Source organism: Tamandua tetradactyla, chromosome 23 (assembly GCF_023851605.1).
Source record: "Tamandua tetradactyla isolate mTamTet1 chromosome 23, mTamTet1.pri, whole genome shotgun sequence".
Lineage (NCBI taxonomy): Eukaryota > Metazoa > Chordata > Mammalia > Pilosa > Myrmecophagidae > Tamandua > Tamandua tetradactyla.
In genome coordinates this window covers 20,176,221-20,196,680 of record NC_135349.1, presented here as the reverse complement: position 1 = coordinate 20,196,680, position 20,460 = coordinate 20,176,221, and the positions used below count along the sequence as shown (strand labels likewise).

At 40.9% G+C, this 20,460-nt stretch overlaps 1 protein-coding gene across 1 annotated transcript in view; it reads right to left on the bottom strand.

Annotated features, from left to right (window-relative positions):
* Positions 1 to 20,460, bottom strand: part of LOC143667184 (olfactory receptor 4A47-like) — a 275,202-nt gene that overhangs the window by 108,615 nt on the left and 146,127 nt on the right. The gene's annotated exons all lie outside the window — the stretch shown is intronic.

Sequence of the window (20,460 nt, the reverse complement as noted above, 5' to 3'; positions counted from 1 at the left end):
CCCTCTTAAAATTCTGCCCACCAAGCTAATCAAAATAAAATATCTAATTTGATAGAAAAGTGGACAAAACTTTACAAGTAATAAAGGTTTGTATGATCCATTTTATGATGTACATTTTTATTATTTGCAATTATAACAGAATTTAAATGATACAGTGGGCTACAAGTGATTTTGAGCCATGAGCAGTGCATTGTAGAATGTCTTAATGAGAGGCCAGAATAATTTCCTCCAGAACCAATGACTTTTCAGCATCTTCTAGGAGAGCATGCATGAGAGATTACTTAGGTACACAATGGCCATGTGTGCCTGTAAGTACCTAATTATTCCTGCTGTCTACTTGTTGGATTTGGGTGGTAAAAAGGTCAGTTTTCTTCAGGAAAGTTTTAAGCAAGAGGAAAGGGTCTGAATCCATTAGTCTGTCTTAAGCCATACACAAGATATTTTTCCAATATGTCTCAAATTGATGTGTGATACTAATAAAAAGAAGAGTGAATTATTTTATCCAATCTCAGAAAAATTATATCTAATTATAATGAACTCTTCTACCAGCCAGAATAGCAAAGAACACAATTCAAACAAGCAGGGAAAAGAGAACTTTTGAGTTGTATGGCCTGATAAACACAATAGAAGAGGCGAAGAGCCTGGCAGCCATGCTGACATTCTATGATGCCCCTGTTACTGGGAAGGGAAGTCAGAAGTGGAGGGTGGAGGCTCCCTGGCATGTAGGAGCCACGGGTTAAAACAAGACCTGCAGGTTTTGTTGGGAGCAGCTGGCCTCAGGATGGCAGCAGTAAACTGTGGAGATTGTTATGTAGAGCAGTCTGGGAGGAAAAGAATGTTTACCCCAAATGGTTATGTTAAGTATGAAGGAAGAACACTGAAAGATAAGAACTTTGTTCCCTCAGGAAATGCATGCATGCCTATTGACATCCTGTGGTATATAACCAGGATCTGGTTAAGAATAAAGTTGTCTGAAGTCTTTCTGAAGTAAACTCAAGCTTCAGACCCCCTGAGCCCGTCTGTGTCTTTCTTTCTTTCTTTCTTCCTTTCTTTTTTTCTCATCATTCCTTAATATCCTTCGAGCTCCGTTTCAATAGGAAGCAACACTGGCAGGATGAGAACACAGAATTCTAGCTGTCCTTGCTAGAGAACCAACGAGAAGAGAAGAGACATGAGACATGAGTTTACAGAGAAAGAGGAAAAGTACCAAGAAGAGGAAAGAGGATAGTGGCTATTGCAGTTGCAGCTTTGGGACTAAAGGAGAGAAAGGAGCCCATGGGGGAGGGTGAAGCAGAGCTCCCGGACCGGGAACAGGATGGGGTGGGGGCCGCCAGCTACCAGAGCAGGGCCTTCCTGAACTTTCTTGATTGCCACTCACAGGAAGAAATACATTTTCCTTTCTGACCTTATATGCATATATTTATTTACAGAGAAACAAGTTTCCCCAAACAGCATTTATATGATATACAGTATTTTCTATTATAATCTGGGTCATATTTTAAAATGCTGGTTATGATTTACCGAGTTGATTTCATGAGTCACTAATATGTCGCCGCTGCCCTTTGAAAAACAGTGAGCCAGACAGCCTTGGGAGACGTCACCCTGGGGGTGCTTCTCCTTGCATATGAAACCATCCCTGGGGAGCACACGGACACAGCTGTAGCTGTGCTTTGGTGATTAGAGCCAGTTGCCCAAAGAACTCTTCCAGAGCACCATCACTCAGCAAGGAAAAGTGTGCTCGTGTATAACCAAAGTTTGTAGAAAACGCTACACTGAATAGACAGATTTTCCTAGCTTATATTTTCAAATAAACAAAAACATAAAGACAAACTAAAGCAACATTTAAATATAAATATACATACACGTGCAAATAAGTAATCCACTTCTCTCTTATAGGCAATCCATTCTTTAGAGCAGAACTGACTACCTGCCAAATCCTGAAATCTGTTTATATGTCTCTTGATTATAAATACACAAACACAAACACACACTCACAATAAAGGAAAGACTCCAGGGATAACACTTTCTGTTTTTTGTTTTTTATACACGTGGTTTTTATCTGAGATGTGAGACCATGAAGCAGGGCTCTGCTGTCAACCCTCCGACTCACAGCTTCCTGGGGTTGGGTCCCTATTTCTTTGCGGGCATCCCCTCAAAATGTTGTCACTGCAGAGAAATGTGCTTTACAGAATGTGGGAGAGCTGCAGTCCGATATGGTTTTCAAGGACGCTGACGCTGTAAGCATCCCCTTAAAAGGAATCACATGGTATGTGTGTCTGTCCTGCTGGCATGTGAACACAAGCCTGGCTACAAAAACACCATGTACAACAGGACTTGAGCTTTGTAGAACTGGAAATAGTTGATTAAAAAATAACAACAAGCGATACCTACTATAATGTTGGCTTTTTTAAAAAAATTAAGTTTAAGAATACATGACCACTTAATTTTATAGACTTGCTATGGGTGGGTCATAAATTAAGTGTTGTATGAAACTTTATTGATGCCAGTGCAGAGGGAAACCTCCTCATGTACACAGTTCATGGTGTCCAGAAGGTAAATTCAGACCTTTTGAAAAAGCACGTTCATTGATGTTTATTCTGAAATTATGTAGAAGTTTCTCCTGAAGTGCCTCTTCCCTGGGAAGCTGCACTGGGACAACGGATAGGACATGACTGGAGCTTTCACAGAGCTGTGCTTTGGGCGATCTGACAGGGCCTGGGCTGCTGGGGACAGAGCTGCCTATAGCTTTCAGGTGAGTGGGGGCTGCTTTAAGGACCTGGGGACTTGGGTAAGTGGCAGGGAGCTGGAAGAGAGGCAAAATGTGGTGGCTGCACTATGTGGACAGTGTCATGCAGTTAAAGGTAGCAGGCGAGATGAAGCTAGGGGAACCCAGACGAATTGCACGAGGCTAACGCCTGTGGCACTGGCTGCAGTATGACACTAGAAGCAACCCAGATGTTCCACAGTGACCCCAGGGGCTGCAAGAGGCGTGATCACCAGGGGATATTCTGAAGGGAAAAAACAAGGGGGAGGGAAAGCATGCTTTGTATGCTACCATCTATTTAAAAATATATATATATATGTATGTATACACACCATACAAAAGCACCAACTTAGGTTTAAACGATAATGGAAGGACAGAATAAAAACTAAAAAACCAAAATAGTAACTATGGGAGAGAGACTGATCAAGGTGGAGAGGACAGGGATAAGAGTTAGTCTACTCTGAATACATCTTGTTTTGTAGATTTGACTCTGGAACCAAGCAAATACTTTAAATAGCTATAGAAAGAGATTAAATTTTTAAAGTACTTGTTACAGATGAAAGGCAAAGTGAAACAAAAGACCATGTGAATTGAATTGGTGACATAAGTGTAAAGGAAGGAAATAATTCAAGTAAATTTGAAGCGCAGCAATTTCACTAAACATCCCTAGTGGGATATGTACTGTGGTAGTTTAGGTTCAGGTGTCAACTGGGCCAGGTGAAGGTGCCTGGTTCTATTGCTGTGGACATGAGTCAACAGCATGTGAATCTCATCTGTCGCTGATTACATCTGCCGTTGGCTAGGAGGCGTGCCTGCTGTAATGAATGATGTTTGACTTAATTGGGTGGTGCTTAAATGAGAGAGCACAACATAGCACAGCCCAAGCAGCTCAGCCCAGGCCTTTGGAGATGCAGAAAGGAATCACCCTGGGGAAAGTTGTTGGAACCCAGAGGCCTGGAGAGAAGGCCAGCAGAGATCACCCTGTGCCTTCCCATGTAAGAAACAACTTCAGCTGAAAGTTAGCTGCCTTTCCTCTGAAGAACTATAACTAAATAAATCCCCTTTTATTAAAAGCCAATCCATCTCTGGTGTCTTGCATTCTAGCAGCTAGCAAACTAGAACATATACTATGGACAAAACCAACTGCAAAATGTATTTAACCATTTCCAGCATATATTGGTGGTGATGGTGTTGGTAATGTTTTTCTGAGACTGGGTGATTTATGGGATGAAGCAAAGGAAGAATTATATCGGTGCCATAAGAGAGATCTGGAGAAAGTGGATACTGGTGCACTTGTATACAAATCTTGTACTCCTGAATTTGAATTGGAAGTATGAAATCATGATGCATTTTATCTTGAAAATACATATTTCTTAGCTCTGCAGGCTGAAAATGTGTCAAATAACAATGACTAACCCAGTAGTGATGGGGCATTTCTAGCACCCAGAGTTTTGATTTTCCACTAAAAGCAACCAGGGCTTTTTGGAGAAATGGCTGATTTGGGGTCTGGGGCAGGAAATGCCCAAATGATCCTGAAACATCTTGTTATGCCAGAAAGCGAATTCACCATAACACAAGAAAATATCACTGGGCCCCTGTGGACGAGGCTGGGGGGACTGACTCGTTATTTTGAAAACTGGTAAATAAAGAGCAGGACTCAAACATTTTTACTGCCTTTCATGTAAAAGGTCATGAGACTAACAACTAGTTGACGACAGGAAGGTTTTCTTCAGGAAAGTATTCCAACTAATAAATGAAGACAGATTATAGAATATCATCATTTTGCAACATCCAGAGAATTAATGTTTTAGGCAGTGATCGTCAGTGGCTGCTAACATTATAGCGCCATTGTGAGCCTCCTGATTAAGTACTCGGCAGCATCCATGAGATGACCAGCCCCACTTCCTGCAAAAAAAAAAAAAAAGATGAGAAAAGAAATTGGACCAGAAATATAATGGAGTGGAAACTAATTTCCACTTCCTGGAAAATACAGGATGAGAGGAACATGTTAAACAGCCCCACAGGTAGGCAGTAAACAAAATTCAAACCATATGCAACTCTACAGAATGAACCAAAGAGTTTTTTTTCAACAAATATATGGAAAGAAAGTAAAACTCTAGAGATCAAAAGAGGTTGGGGAGACACAGCAACCAATTGCTATATCTGACGCTTATTTGGACACTCATTTACCCAAACTTAAAACAATTCATGAGGCCATCGGGGAAATTTGAACACAGACTGGATATTTGGTTGCATTTAGACGTTATCATCTTAGACCTGGTCATGCCATTGTCATAACTGTTAGAGCTAGATATAAAAGGCTTGGTGAAATGATAGGCTGTCTGAGCTTTGCTTCAATAGTCTAGGCAGCAGAGAAGCGGGTGGAGCACAGGTGAAGGAGACTGGGCATGCCTTCATAATTGTTGATGCTGCACGATGGGCACACAGGGGCTCATGCTATGCTTATCTAGAGTTTGGTTTCTCTTCAAAATTTTCCTAAATAAAAAGTTTTTTCTAAAACTATAATATTGGATGAAAAGTCAGCAAACCATTATATGTATAAATATATTATTTACATATAAATTGAGAAAACATGCACACAAAAGAATACATCTCATACAAGGATACATGTAAGTGAGAGACTATATGTCAAATATAATGCTACCCTAGGAGAGAGAGTAAATGAGAATATACACAACTATATCCGCATACATAAATACATATAAATGATATATATATACACACACATATACTATATATGTTCATGGATATTTATGTACAATATAAAAGGGAACATACATTACTATGTATAAATGCATAAGCATGAAAATGTTTATTTGTTCATATATTTACATACATTATAGAGAATATATACACATATATGTACGTAGATGTATTAACAAAGGGAAACTGGTCTGAATTCCATTATGCTATGCCCTTTCAGTCTCCTCTTTTCTAAACTCAGTACTCATTCATCAAAACTTTTCCTGAATAGTAACTTATATATTATAACGTATTTGCTCTTTACCTTGATGCCTTACTATAAAGCATTCCATAAAACTATAAGCTTCTACTTTTAAAAACCCACTACAAAAGTATTCCTGGGAAAAACCTAACTTGGCTTCCAATCAAGCTACCCTACACTTGCTCTGTGGTTTCAGCATGGACTCCGTCTGAAGCTACCACTTCTAATACAAAACTTTGCATTCTCTCCCCTAAATTTTTGTCCTAGCTCCCATCCTCTCATCCTCAGGCCAGATGTGGAGATGGTGATCTACACTGTGGTTCTGTGATGAATCCCTGGGGAATCACAAGGACCTTCCTCAAGTGGAATGCCATTGGATGCCCCACACTTGAGCATCTCCCTTCTCTCTGAGAGCCCATATTTATATGCCTAGAATGCTTCACTCCATTCCAAATCAGGTTAACACTGTCGCTGCCCAATGACACTGCTCCCAATCCAACCTTTTGAACAAAACCTTCTGGAAGATTACACACACAAACATATACACTTATATTCATATCTACACATACACACAAAGATATGTATGTGTCTATACATATTTATGCATATGCACATATTTGCATATATGTTTTGTGGGTATAAATAAATGAATTGCTATATAGTGGAAATATGTATACATATAATATACAGATATATTTCGCAGATGCACATATATGTGCTTTATCATGATGTGTCTATTCAATTGAACCAGATATGAAATGGAGTCAGAGAAGAAACCCCAAAGATATAAAAACAGCAGACTTTTTAACAAAATGCAATTTATATGAAGTCTATTAGAAACAAGGGACTCACATGATCCACTTACTTGCAGAACTGTATTTGAGCTCCCTGAGGGCGACTACAATACCTGTTTTAATTAAAAATCTGTTTGCTTTTAATGCAGCTTATAAAAGAGCTCAAAGAACGGGGTAGGGATTTGCCATGCACCAGTTAAGTTTACAGCTGCAAAGTCCATCAATATCTTGCGTGAGGCATGCACTGCCAAGAGAAGCTGCTTGCTTCAGCAAGTCCTAACTAAAAACCAGAACAGATGACAATGATTTACAAAAGTTCATACAAAATGTCACTGAGCCCATGACACGTTTAAATATAGAACTTCATTCTCATCGATATTCTCCCCCAAGGGCTGATGCTAACTACATATGCCTGGAGAAAGAGCTCACAGGGAAATGGCAGATTTCCCAGTGTCTTTGGGTCTCTGAAAGCCACGATGAGATTTCTGGAAAACAAACAAACAAAACCACCACTTCAAAACACCAAGTGAATTCTCAAGATGAGATTTCCCATAAAAGAAAATGGGCAGCAAGCAGTGGATGCATTCCCTTCTCGGGTTGAAACTTGACTTTTCACCAGGATTCCCATGCAAACACTCCTGACTCGGGTGGAAGTATGGGATGGTTTGGAGAACTGGGGACAAGAAGAATTTGTTATCACCATGTGCAGAAGTAACTGGCCATTCTGGACCATACAATACTCTAAGTCAGAAGCAAGTACAAATCCCACCTCCCCCTTCTTCTGATCCATGGATCACGAAAATCTAAGGACTTTATCACTCCCCATAAAATGAAAACTAACTCCCTCTTACCCCATGCATATTCCCTAGGTTACAAGTCCTATGTATACCACACACTTGATGATTTACCTTTTAATTACTGGATTCTGTCAAGGGTCCCTCCTAATATATCCAAATGGAATACCAGATGATGCTCGCTCTTCACCCCCACCCAGCATCTGACTCCACTCCATGCAATCCCTCAATGCAGTATGGATGAACAGACCAAATTCAGGTTCACTGCCCTACAGCATCTTTATTCCTCATCGCACATGACTGGAGAGCCAACGAGGGAACAGTGCTACCTGTGACGCTCTGCTCCTGTTAAAACGAATTGAAAGCACATGTTGCAAAAAGCTTTGCACAGGCTCACTCTCCTTACCCTTTCTGTGACAAAGGGAAGCTTCAGCACCGAAAAAGAAGAACAAAAGGAAAATGCAGTACAAACTGCCTCTCCATGGGAGCCTTCTCTTCCAGCAAAACATTATCCATGACAGGTCCAGCAACGACAGGTGAAGCCACATATGAAGCCTTCAACTTTATTGCCCCAGACAGCCTGGGCCCAACTGCATGGGTGCCTGCGGTATACAGGCATCTGTCGCCTCATTGGTGCTTCTTTTTTTTTTTTGCAGTGTACCTTGGGGGTGCACCAAGGCCAGCGAATAAACAGCCAGTAAGCAGCAGAGAATGAGGCTGACAGCTTAACCTTGCTCCTGCCTTCAAAGCTGCCTGGCTTGTCTGTTTGCTCAGGACTCTCCTTTCACCACCATTCAATTTGAATGAGCCAGTGCAAACGCACTGCTCCTCTGCTCCCGAGAACAGGATGCATTTATGTGAAACACGAGGAGAATGCCTAATGCAGAGGCATCCTGTGCAATCCCCAGCAGCTTTTTATTACACAGCTAGCTTACATTTTACCACCTGGACCACTGCCCGCACCCACTGTGCTTCTGCAAACATTGTGACTTCATGCCAATATCCTGTCCACACACTCACATGCCTGAAATGCTGTGTGGTCTTGTGTTGAGGGAAGCACCTCCTACAAGCTCCTGGCTGCTCCCAGGGACACTCCCGGTGACTCTGATGTTGAGTGAACTGGTCCTGCCCTGCTTCTTTTTTGTCTTTCAATCAGCAACTTTCAAGATTGGGGAAAATTGTCACCAGATGCACTATAGCTATCGGCTTTATGAGAGAAGTAATTGCTCTGTGGTCCTTTAATAGAAATTGATCCAGGAAAATGCAGCTGCCACAGCTCAAATTCATCATTGATATATGGAATTAAACATAACTTTAATACAAATCCACTCCCTAAAAAGTATGTAACATAATAATGTGCAGCTGCCAGGGCACTGCCAACCTCTCATCTGATTAAAATGACCTGGTACCAGCAATGAGGGAAAGCAGGTCTCCTCCCACATTTAACGTTACATTTCCCCTTCTATGCAATTCACAGCTGATTGACTTCTAAAGTCAATACTGTCCCAGTGGTTTCCTCCCCCAAAGATCAGCGCAACTCTCTAGCATGGTTTGTGAGTTAAATCTACATGTGCTGTAAGACACTTTGCACTTATTCATGTGTTTAGATATTTGGGGCAGAATCTGGCATGGCCTGGAAGATCCTTTCCTTAATCTTCTTTCTCACACTCTAGTTTGGGCAATATGCATTTGAACAGAGCAGATAACTTGCTGACACTCTTAGTTCTGGGGAGTGAGATGGCTGAGGTGGGAAGAGACCCCAGATGGTTAGTGAGTGCCCTTGAGACTTGGGCAGATGTGTTTATTTGGGAAATGTACAATGTCCCCACTTGGGCCTAAGGACTGCTGCTTTGCTCTACATGTCAAACATCTCTATTTGGTCACAGTCCCCAGGGCGTATGTAACAGTCTGGGAAGTCACACTAATAACACTCACAAGAGAACAATGTGGAAGCCAAATGATGATTTAGAAATTATAATTTACTCAATTAAAAATGTTTGACAAAGGAAATGTTTTTCAAGTGACCCTAATTTTCACATCTAACACCTGAGCTTGACTCAATTCCCCACCTTTTTCCTGGATTCAAGTATTCAGGGAATGACATTATTGTCTTGGATTTCAAGTGCAGGGAATTTGATTAAAAAAAAAAGAAACAAAAATGAATCTCATGCCAAACCAAGCTTAATATTGCTGGGCAACATTGTCTCCTATGAGCTTCTCTTTGAAACTGTAGCTAATTTTTCCCTTCATGACTAAGAAGCTCCCTGTATGTAATGGCCCGTATGTTTGTGTTGAAGGTATGAGAACAGATTACAGGTTATGTAAATCTCATCCTAGGAATCAATGAAAATAAAAAGTACAGTTAAGAGATTTCACAGATAGTTAATAAATCAACAAGATAATAAAATATAGTGGATTAGACTCCACAGAAGACCTAAATACACAAATTCAATTTCTAATCCTAGCACAGGCATTTGAAGCCATTAGCTTAAGACTTGGAAGCAGGCTTGGGGACATTTCAAGAAAATGTTCCAGCCAAGCTCTCTCAGAAAGGAAGCAAGGTTTTTATGATTATGTCTGTACACAGCCTGGACAATTGGATGATGCCTTCCAGCATTTGGGGGAACATGGAAACAGCTGGTAGAAAATGGTGACTATAAATACAGATCAAAAACTCCCAACAGAAGATGCTCAGGCTGGTTGAATTCATTTATCTATTCATTTATTCAAATAAACATTTCAGGAATGCCTACCCCAAGCTGTGCTTGATACTGGGCATCAGGGCACATGGGAATGAATAATGGATCTCACTGTCTTAGGATCTAGGAGGCCAGTCAACATTTCCCCCCAAAATACTTCTGCCCCATCCCAGAAAATGACAATGCAGGATTCCACAGGACAGATTTGAGACCCATTGAAATACCCCTCTGCTTCTAAATGGCTGACCATATCTCCCCAAATTCCTTCAAGAGAGAAGCCAAGAAGCAGCCAAGGATATCTGACCCTTGACATAGCAGCAGGAGCTGCAGAGCATCAGCTGTCTCCCAGGCAGAACTGCCAGCTGTGATAGGGAGAACTTTGGGCCCCATGACCTTCACCTTCTGGTGTCATGCCTGTGGTTTTGTTACATGGCCAAAGGGACTTCACAGATGTAAGTAAGGTTATTAATAAGCTGACTTTAAGAAGGCAAGACTGTCTTGCATTATCTGGGTGGGCCCAATGTAATCACACCAGCCCTTAAAAGCTGAAGGGGGAGGTAGAGAGATTCGAAGCACAAGAAAGATTCAACGTGCCACTTTTGCTTTGAAGATAAAAGGGGACACACATCTCAGGAAATGGGCCTCTCAGTCCTACAGTTGCAAGGAACCGAATTCTACCTATGGCTTGTGGGCTTGGAAGAGGACCCTGTCTCAAGGAGCTGAGAACCATAGCCCTGGCTGATACCTTGATTGTAGCCCAGTGAAACCTTAAGCAGAGAACCAGTTATTCTGTGTTGGACTTCTGACCTACAGAAACCATGAGATTTCTGGGTTTTGATTGAAGTAACTAAGTTTGTGGTAATCTGTGATACGGATTATCTGTTATCCCTATGCCTAAGGCTGGGGGCAGGGGGCGATCATCTACAGACCAACCATCCTGTTTGCAGACTGACCCCACTCACCTGACTGGTCCATGGAGTGATAGGAATGGTCAAGGACAATCCCTACCAGTGCCACAGATGACATCAGGTGAAATTCAGGGACAGCTAAGTCAGTTAGGGCAGAAGTTTTCAATTCTGTTATCCCAGTAGAATGAGGTCCAACTGCTTCTGCAACTCCATGCAGCTGGTAATCGTAGGCTGCAGGAGCGGCCAGCTGGCTTGTGCCATGCAAGTACCCGAGCCTTCACATGGTCTTCTCTTCCTCCTTTGAGTTCCATTTGGTGGGCTTCATTTTCTGTCCCCATAAAAGGAACACATTCCAAAATGGTGTGCGAAGAAAATGCTGTTTCCCAATGGCCAACACTTCATATTTAATTGGATTGTTTTTACAATAAGGAGGATTCTTCACACACACACACACACACACACACACACACACACACACACACACCTCAAATTCTAAAAATAGCAGGAGACCATGGAGTTTAGGCTTTGGGTCACTGACGGAATGATTTGTCCCTGTGGCTGATTCGCTTTGTTTAGTTGGGAGATATTATTCTATTGTCAGCTTGATACTGGCTGGTTCCTTTTAACTGTGAGTGGGCTTAACACAAAAGGTGTTCTCAGGGCCAATTTAAACCAGTAGGTAGAAATTGTTACACATCTGGATCAAAACAGAGAGGAAAAATATATGCTACTTGCTTTGATAAACTCCTACCATTTATTATCTGGGACTGAGGTTTTTAAAAGCAAACACTTGGCAGAGTTTAGGCAATCAGCATCTGATTATTACTTAATGACCAAATTCTCCTAAAGGCTCCATCATAATTAAAACACAAAGAAGGAAGCAAAGTGTCATATGAGAGTGTGAATTTTAAACCACCCAGGTTAAAGCTGGTGAAATGTAGTATTTTCTTTGCCAAATGAATTATTTCCTTTCCACTGAGCAGTCAGTTCAAACTCTAATAATTCAGCAGCACACAGCATTGGGCGCGTCAGCCTGTCTCGGGACAACAGCAAGCAATGTACATCGTGATTATGCATTTGACTTTGCAAATCCAGGGCTAACCTATGTCAGGTCTTTACATTTTGTACCTGGGGAGGACCAAACTAGAATGAAATCGTCCTGTAAGCATAGACTTACCTGATGCAGCAGCAAGAAGAGTTCACACAACAGGACTCTTTTGCAGAGTTTTAAAGGAATTCTCTGCTACATCCCGGCATCGTGAGACCTGTGCCGGGTCAGGTCTTCCTGCCTCTTCTGAGGATCAGTCCTGGCTGAATGGCCAGGCCCTGTGCTACTGTAGTACTGGTGCTGCATTTAATCAGACACGAGCCTTTCCATGATTCAGAACTCTGTCTTCTTCTGAGGAAGTCCTCGAACCCAGTTCAAACGGAGGCCAGCTCCATCAGCATGTAACCAAAAAGGAAAAGGCCATGTCACCTTTTTAGGAGCTATCTAGGAATCATATTAACCAAATTCAGGGCCAAGTAACAGAAACTGGAGCAAAAAGCAATGGTCTGGCCTAGACACACACAGCTGTGAAAAGCCGCTATGCCTGGTCTTTGCAGCTTTATCAACACACATTCGGCTACTCTGGAAGGCAGGGTGAATGCTGATGGCTGGGGCAGTAGGACCTAGATGGGGCCCATGTCACTGTGCTTCATCCAAGGCTTCAGAGGGTCCGTAAACTTAGGCAGGGTGGGGGTGGGCTCTCTTCCCAAGTGGCACATTGGAATCACCTGGGCAGCTTCAAAATACTGACACCTGGGTCCACACCAGCGCTTCTGAGGAAACTGCCCTTGGGTGTGGCCTGAGTCCACTTGAAGAAGCTCCCCAGGTGATGCTAATGGGCAGCCAAGGCAGAGAAGCACCAGAGCAGGTTTGCCAGGGCACTGGCAGCTTCCCGAGTTAGCAAATGTCAAACACCTGGAGGCTGCATGTGCTTGAAATTAATCTGACCATACAGACGGGTAATTCAAACCACACCGAATCAAGAAAGACTCATCCAAGCTTGCTCTGGATCCCCACAAGAGACATTGAGTGGGCTCTTCACAAAGGGGTGAGGCTGGTTTCCTGGAAGTATCTCAGTATTTATCAAATGCCACCATTCAACATTATTACTATTTAGGATTATCCGATAAAATGGGAATGCCTCATTGAATTTGAATTTTGGAAAAGCAAGAAATAATTTGTTACTGTAAGTATGTCCCAAGTATTGCATGGGATATTTATGTTAGGATAAGTATGTCTCAAATATTGCACGGAATAATGATATTTTTTAGTGTATGTCCCAATTTTTGCAGAGTATGTTAATTTTTTTAGTGTTATACATCCCAAATATTGCATGGGATAATATTTTTTAAATTAATAATGGCATTTTTAGTGTAAGTATGCCCCAAATTTTGCATAGTATGTAAACTTTCTTAATGTTATACATCCTAAATATTGCATGGGATAATATTTTTATTATAAGTATGTCCCAAATATTGCATGGAACATAGTTTAAAACACCATTGGTTGTTCATCTGAACTCCAAATTAAACTGTGCTTCCTATATTTTTATTTGCTATATCTGACAACCCTAGTCCTATTTATTCTTCACTATCATAACAACCATATTTATTGAACTCACGTGCCACCCACTGTGCTAAGCATTAGAGTCCCCTAGCACATTTTATCCTCCGAGTAGCTACCTTTTTCCAGATCTGAGGACTGAGATGGGAAGAGGCCTCAGCTCTACTGCTTCTCTCTGGGTTAACTGTGGTGACAAACCTCGGCACCGTGTGCCAGTGGGACCACTTTCTAGGGGCCTTTCTGCAAATATTTTAGCATCATTTGTATCCTCCTAATACGTGGATGTAGCCTTATCCAGGTATTGGGGGCTTCTTATGGATACAATGAGAATTAAATCTATAAAGCACAAAACGCAGTGCCTGGCCCATAATAAAGGCTTCTTAAATGGCAGCAATCATTAGCATCATGGTTTTCTAGAAAGTTGACTGCAAGGAGGTCTTCAAAATACTTATATGAAAATGAAACTCAAAGAAACACATACATGGGAATTTCAGGTGCAGTTCTTTAAGCCCCAATGAGTTTAGAAAATAATCTTTAATTAGGGACATTTCTCCCAAACTTCCTATGCTTTTATTTTTCTTCTCTTCTTATCATTCTTCTGGTATCTCCTGATGTGCTGGTTTGAAGCTGTTCTGTACCCCCAGAGAAGCCTGTGTTCTTTTTTTTTTATTAATTAAAAAAAAATTAACTAACACAACATTTAGAAATCATTCCATTCTACTTATGCAATCAGTAATTCTTAATATCATCACATAGATGTATGATCATCATTTCTTAGTACACTTGCATCGATTTAGAAAAAGAAATAGCAAGACAACAGAAAAAGAAATAAAATGATAATATAGAGAAAAAAATAAAAATAAAAAATAAAAAAAATATATAAAAAAACAAAAAAAACTATAGCTCAGATGCAGTTTCATTCAGTGTTTTAACGTAATTACATTACAATTAGGTAGTATTGTGCTGTCCATTTCTGAGTTTTTGTATCCAGTCTTGTTGCACATTCTGTATCCCTTCAGCTCCAATTACCCAGTATCTTACCCTATTTCTAACTCCTGATGGTCTCTGTTACCAATGACATGTTCCAAGTTTATTCTCGAATGTCGGTTCACATCAGTGGGACCATACAGTAGTTGTCCTTTAGTTTTTGGCTAGTCTCACTCAGCATATGTTCTCTAGGTCCATCCATGTTATTACATGCTTCATAAGTTTATTCTGTATTAAAGCTGCATAATATTCCATCGTATGTATATATCACAGTTTGTTTAGCCACTCTTCTGTTGATGGACATTTTGGCTGTTTCCATCTCTTTGCAATTGTAAATAATGCTGCTATAAACATTGGTGTGCAAATAGTCCGTTTGTGTCTTTGCCCTTAAGTCCTTTGAGCAGATACCTAGCAATGGTATTGCTGGGTCATATAGCAATTCTATATTCAGCTTTTTGAGGAACCGCCAAACTGCCTTCCACAGTGGTTGCACCATTTGACATTCCCACCAACAGTGGATAAGTGTGCCTCTTTATCCACATCCTTTCCAGCACTTGTCATTTTTTTTTGTTGTTGATAATGGCCATTCTGGTGGGTGTGAGATGATATCTCATTGTGGTTTTGATTTGCATTTCTCTAATGGCCAGGAACATTGAGCATCTCTTCATGTGCCTTTTGGCCATTTGTATTTCCTCTTCTGAGAGGCGTCTGTTCAAGTTCAAGTTGGCTGTCTTTTTGTTGTTGAATTGAACAATCTCTTTATAAATTCTGGATACTAGACCTTTATCTGATATGTCGTTTCCAAATATTGTCTCCCATTGTGTAGGCTGTCTTTCTACTTTCTTGATGAAGTTCTTTGATGCACAAAAGTGTTTAATTTTGAGGCGCTCCCATTTATTTCTTTCTTTCTTCAGTGCTCTTGCTTTAGGTTTAAGGTCCATAAAACCGTCTCCAATTGTAAGTTTCATAAGATATCTCCCTACATTTTTCTCTAACTGTTTTATGGTCTTAGACCTAATGTTTAGATCTTTGATTCATTTTGAGTTAACTTTTGTATAGGGTGTGAGATACGGGTCCTCTTTCATTCTTTTGCATATGGATATCCATTTCTCTAGGCACCATTTATTGAAGAGACTGTTATGTCCCAGGTGAGTTGATCCTTTGCAATTGTAAAAGGATTAGACCTAATGTTCAGATCTTTTGCATTTGATCAAAGATCAAATGTCCATAGATGAGAGGGTCTATATCTGAGAACTCTATTCGATTCCATTGGTCGATATATCTATCTTTATGCCAGTACAATGCTGTTTTGACCACTGTGGCTTCATAATATGCCTTAAAGTCCAACAGCATGAAACCTCCAGCTTCGTTTTTTCCCTCAAGATACTTTTAGCAATTCAGGGCACCCTGCCCTTCCAGATAAATTTGCTTATTGGTTTTTCTATTTCTGAAAAATAAGGTGTTGGGATTTTGATTGTTATTGCATTGAATCTGTAAATCAATTTAGGTAGAATTGACATCTTAACTATATTTAGTCTTCCAATCCATGAACACAGTATGCCCTTCCATCTATTTAGGTCTTCTGTGATTTCTTTTAACAGTTTTTTGTAGTTTTTTTGTATAGGTCTTTTGTCTCTTTAGTTAAATTTATTCCTAAGTACTTTATTCTTTTAGTTGCAATTGTAAATGGAATTCCTTTCTTGATTTCCCCCTCAGCTTGTTCATTGCTAGTGTATAGAAACACTATCGATTTTTGAATGTTGATCTTGTAACCTGCTACTTTGCTGTACTCATTTATTAGCTCTAGTAGTTTTGTTGTGGACTTTTCCCGAGTTTTCCACGTATAGTATCATATCATCTGCAAACAGTGATAGTTTTACTTCTTCCTTTCCAATTTTGATGCCAGCCTGTGTTCTTTTAATCAATCCCTGTGGCTGCTGAGCTATTATGGGTGGGACCTTTTGCTAAGGTTCTTTCCATGGAGATGTGACTCACCCAATTCAAGGTGGGTCTTAATCCTTTACTGGAGTCCTTTGTGAGAGGATAAAAGGCTGTAAAAGCCCAGAGAGCTTAGACAGAAAACACCCTGGGAGAAGTTAAGAGAAAGACATGCCCAGAGACATTCTGGAGAGAAGAACCAGAAGACATTGCCATGTGCCTTCCCACATGACAGAGGAACCTCTGATGCCAGCAGCCTTTCCTCAGAGGAGGTATCTTCCTCTTGAAGCCTGAATTTGGACATTTTCATGTCCTTAGGACTGTTAACTTGTAACCTAATAAATTTCCATTGAAAAAGCCAACCCACCCATTTCTGGTTTATTGCATTCCAGCAGCTTTAGCAAACTGAAACACCCGATTTCCTAATTCAACTTGCCACTCAAACACTGGCCCACTGTAATTCTCAGACCTCATGGTGGCACAGGTGTGGGCAGGAGGTAGTCTTCAGGTGACAGTGAATATCAGCAGATATTCTTCAGCTAACCCCTTATTGTGCTATTTTGGAAAATATATATGTTATTGGGATGACTGTAACTAAGAAATACAGATACTATGAAACCATTAAAACCTGTATGAAAATCCAAAATTCAAGTGAAGAAGTGGGTGAGATCATTTTACAAGAAAACCTAATGAGAGCTACGGCAACACAATGTAACACCTCACTATAGGCTTCCCAGTAGGCAAGGCAAAAAGGGAAAAGCCCTCTACTACTCACTCCCCTGACAAGAGGAGGCATGCTTTATCAGGAGAAAGAAATTTCCCCTGGCACTAAGAGTGATGCGTAGCCTAGTGCCGTCATGTCGAAGGCACTGAGGACAACATGGTAGACTGGGGTCTATTTTCATATTTTACTGAAGATACAGAGACCTTCTGGGTTCCAAAACGTCCTTAAGGATAAAGCCCCTGAGTACAAAGCAATTGAGAAGCAAACATTTAAAATACGCTTAGAGCGGGCACGGTGGCTAAGTCTTGCCTGCCATGCCAGAGACCTGGGTTTTCGATTTCTGGTACCTGCCCATGCAAAAAAAAAAAATAATAATATATATATATTATTTATATATGTTATATATATAACTGTATATATATATAACCATATATATATATATATATATATATATATATGGTTAACAAGGTTTGGGTTCCAGCAATTTTAGAAAAAGGCTAAGCCACAACTCGAAGAAAGGTCCACTGGAAACTTTCCTCATGCTCATCTAATACATTTTTCTTCAGAACAACTGTCACTTTCTATAAGTATTTTCTCAAAGCCCTGCCTTTTGCAAGTGAGCAGATTTTCTTGGCACATGGGATGACATCTTGGAGAGACGCTGCCCTGGGGCTCCCTGCAGCTCCTGGCAGCACTGTCTGCACAGGGTTCCATGGCCCGCAGCAAGGTCTCCTGACTCCATGTGGCCAAGCTGAAGGACACAGGGGTGCTGCAGTTCCATGAGAGTCCCTATGGGAGCCTCCTGCTCACAACTCTCAACCTATTCCTTTTTTTGCTTTTTTTGTTGCTTTTCCACCTTGGAACCTCTGAATGAAGCCACCAGTTTGAAGCAAATTCCCTGTTGACAGGCTTTTTTAGATTATGTTAGCTATCAAAGAGCATGGTTTCTAAAATTTTTAATTTAGGAAAATTACAAGGAATGTAAAGGCATTTTTCTGATTCTAGAAAACTTTCACAGGCAAAAGTTCAGGTCAATCAAAAATAGAACCATTAAGAGGAGGTAAAAATATTTTATATATATATATATATATATTTATAGACAATATAAGTATGTAACACATATTACACCATATATATAAAATTTATATTACACATATTTATATATAATAGAAGAGGAAAATCAGTCCTCTGACGATTTAATCTACTAACTATGATTAAGTCCAAACTCTTTAGCACAGGGACAAAGCCTGCCTGAGTCTGGCCTCAACTCACTTACTGATCCCATCATGCCACACAAGTTCTCTTTACCCACCATGCATTTTATACTTCTGGATTCTTCTTTATAAATGCTGTTTCCACTGACTATGAGACCCTCGGTATTTCTCTCCAGTGCCTGAACTCCTACTTTTCTTTCGAGACCCTGATTAAACACCACTTCCTCCATGAAGCTTCCTCGGAACCCCCAGGCATGAGCATTAGCAGTCATGGCTTTTTTGTGCAGAACTCTGACACTTATCACATTGCATCATTACATGTTTGAACTTGATTCCCATTCTAGACTGTCTGACTCCCATTTGGACTTACTTATTTTAGGTCTTTAGTGTTGAGCATAATATTGTGAATCCTTGCAAGACTCTGGGCCTGCTTCTTGCCCAAACTTTGCCCCAGAGACTTGTGCAAACCTAAGTGAGGACTTCCCTAATGCTGGACTGTGTCCCTGGGCCGACCCCTGAGTCCAACCTAAGCTCTTAGCAAAGATGAAGCAATCCTGCTAAATCCCAGAATGGACTGTTCTCAGAAGGCCTGCCCTAAGTGACCTGGCCTTTCTCCATAAACCGACTGCTGGACCCCCTCTGACCTTCCCTAAACCTGCTGAGTAATTTCCCAGTTCCCTTTTTCCATTCCCTCTCAGACCTGCCCCAGACCCTCTCAGTAATTTCCCAGTTCAACATTTCCCTTTCCTTTTGTGCCTTTTTAAAAAATCGAGCTACCTCTGTGCTAATCCCAGTTGAGATGGGCTGCTGCTGGCTTCCTGTCTCCCCTGCTAATCAGCTGACCTTAAGGGAGGGAGAATATCATGAATTATCCAGGTGGGCCCTGACAAACAGAAGAGGCAGCTGGAGAGACCACGGAGAAGGAGAATTCAAAGAGATTTCAAAGTGTGAGAGGGACTCGACTGGCCATTGCTGAAGGGTGCCATATGGAAAGGACAGCAAAGAAGGCAGGCAGCCTCTAGGAGCGAAGACCATCCCCTGGCCAGCAGCCAGCTAGGAACCAAATTTGGCCAATAACTTGAATGAGTGTGGGGCTGAGTCTTCCCCTTTAAGAGCCAGCAGGTGGAAACCTTGATTTTGGCATTGTGAGACCCAGAACAGATCCCACCTGGACCTCTGACCTACAGCACCATGAGATAATAAATGTGTTGTTTTAAGCTGCTAAATTTGTGGCAATTTTTATGGCAGCAATAGAAAACTAATACAGCAAGGGCTAAAAAAATGCTAGCATTATTACTAAGGAAATGATTCTCTAGTGCTCTTTCTAAGTACAGATTGTCAGTCACTATGGAATCTGAGCTGACAGTCATGGATTAAAAGAGCCAAAGGGGTCTCAAAAGACCAACCTCTCCAGTCTTATACTTCTTTGGTAAGTAGTAACAAATTATGCCCATTTCACAAATACATACTGAATTCCATTGATTCCTTCCCCCTCACCACTGGTAGGAACTGAAAGGAGAAGCACAGGCTCCCAGCACAGTGCTCTTTCTATAGCCCTCTGGCTGCCTCCCTCCAGAAGCTTCTGATTGTCAAGTTTATTCCAACAGTTGCCTCTGATTGCTCCTGGGACCAAATGCTCTTCTTTCTACCCTGCCCAGCATTGGGGAGCTCTTGAGAGCTGTCCCCCAAAACCCAGCTCAAATAAGCCAGAAACAAAAGAGCAATTACTGTATGGTCTCGTTTAGAAAATACTTATAAGAAAACAGGGTCCGAGACTGTAAGCTCTTATAGCAGTGACATTTAGTCTGGAGTGGTAATTGTTATTTCTCGATTTTGAGAGGCCTCTTTATATATATATATATATATATATATATATATATATATATATATATATATATATATATAACCTGGTATTTAGAGATAAATACAAAGCCAATCATGTCTGGATTAAGGTAATTCTGAATACAGGGGTAAGGAAGACATTGTCTATATTTTACAACCTCATCTACTCTTTGAGGCCAAAGGAAGAAAGGTTTATTTTGTCTAGAACCTAAATTTTCTG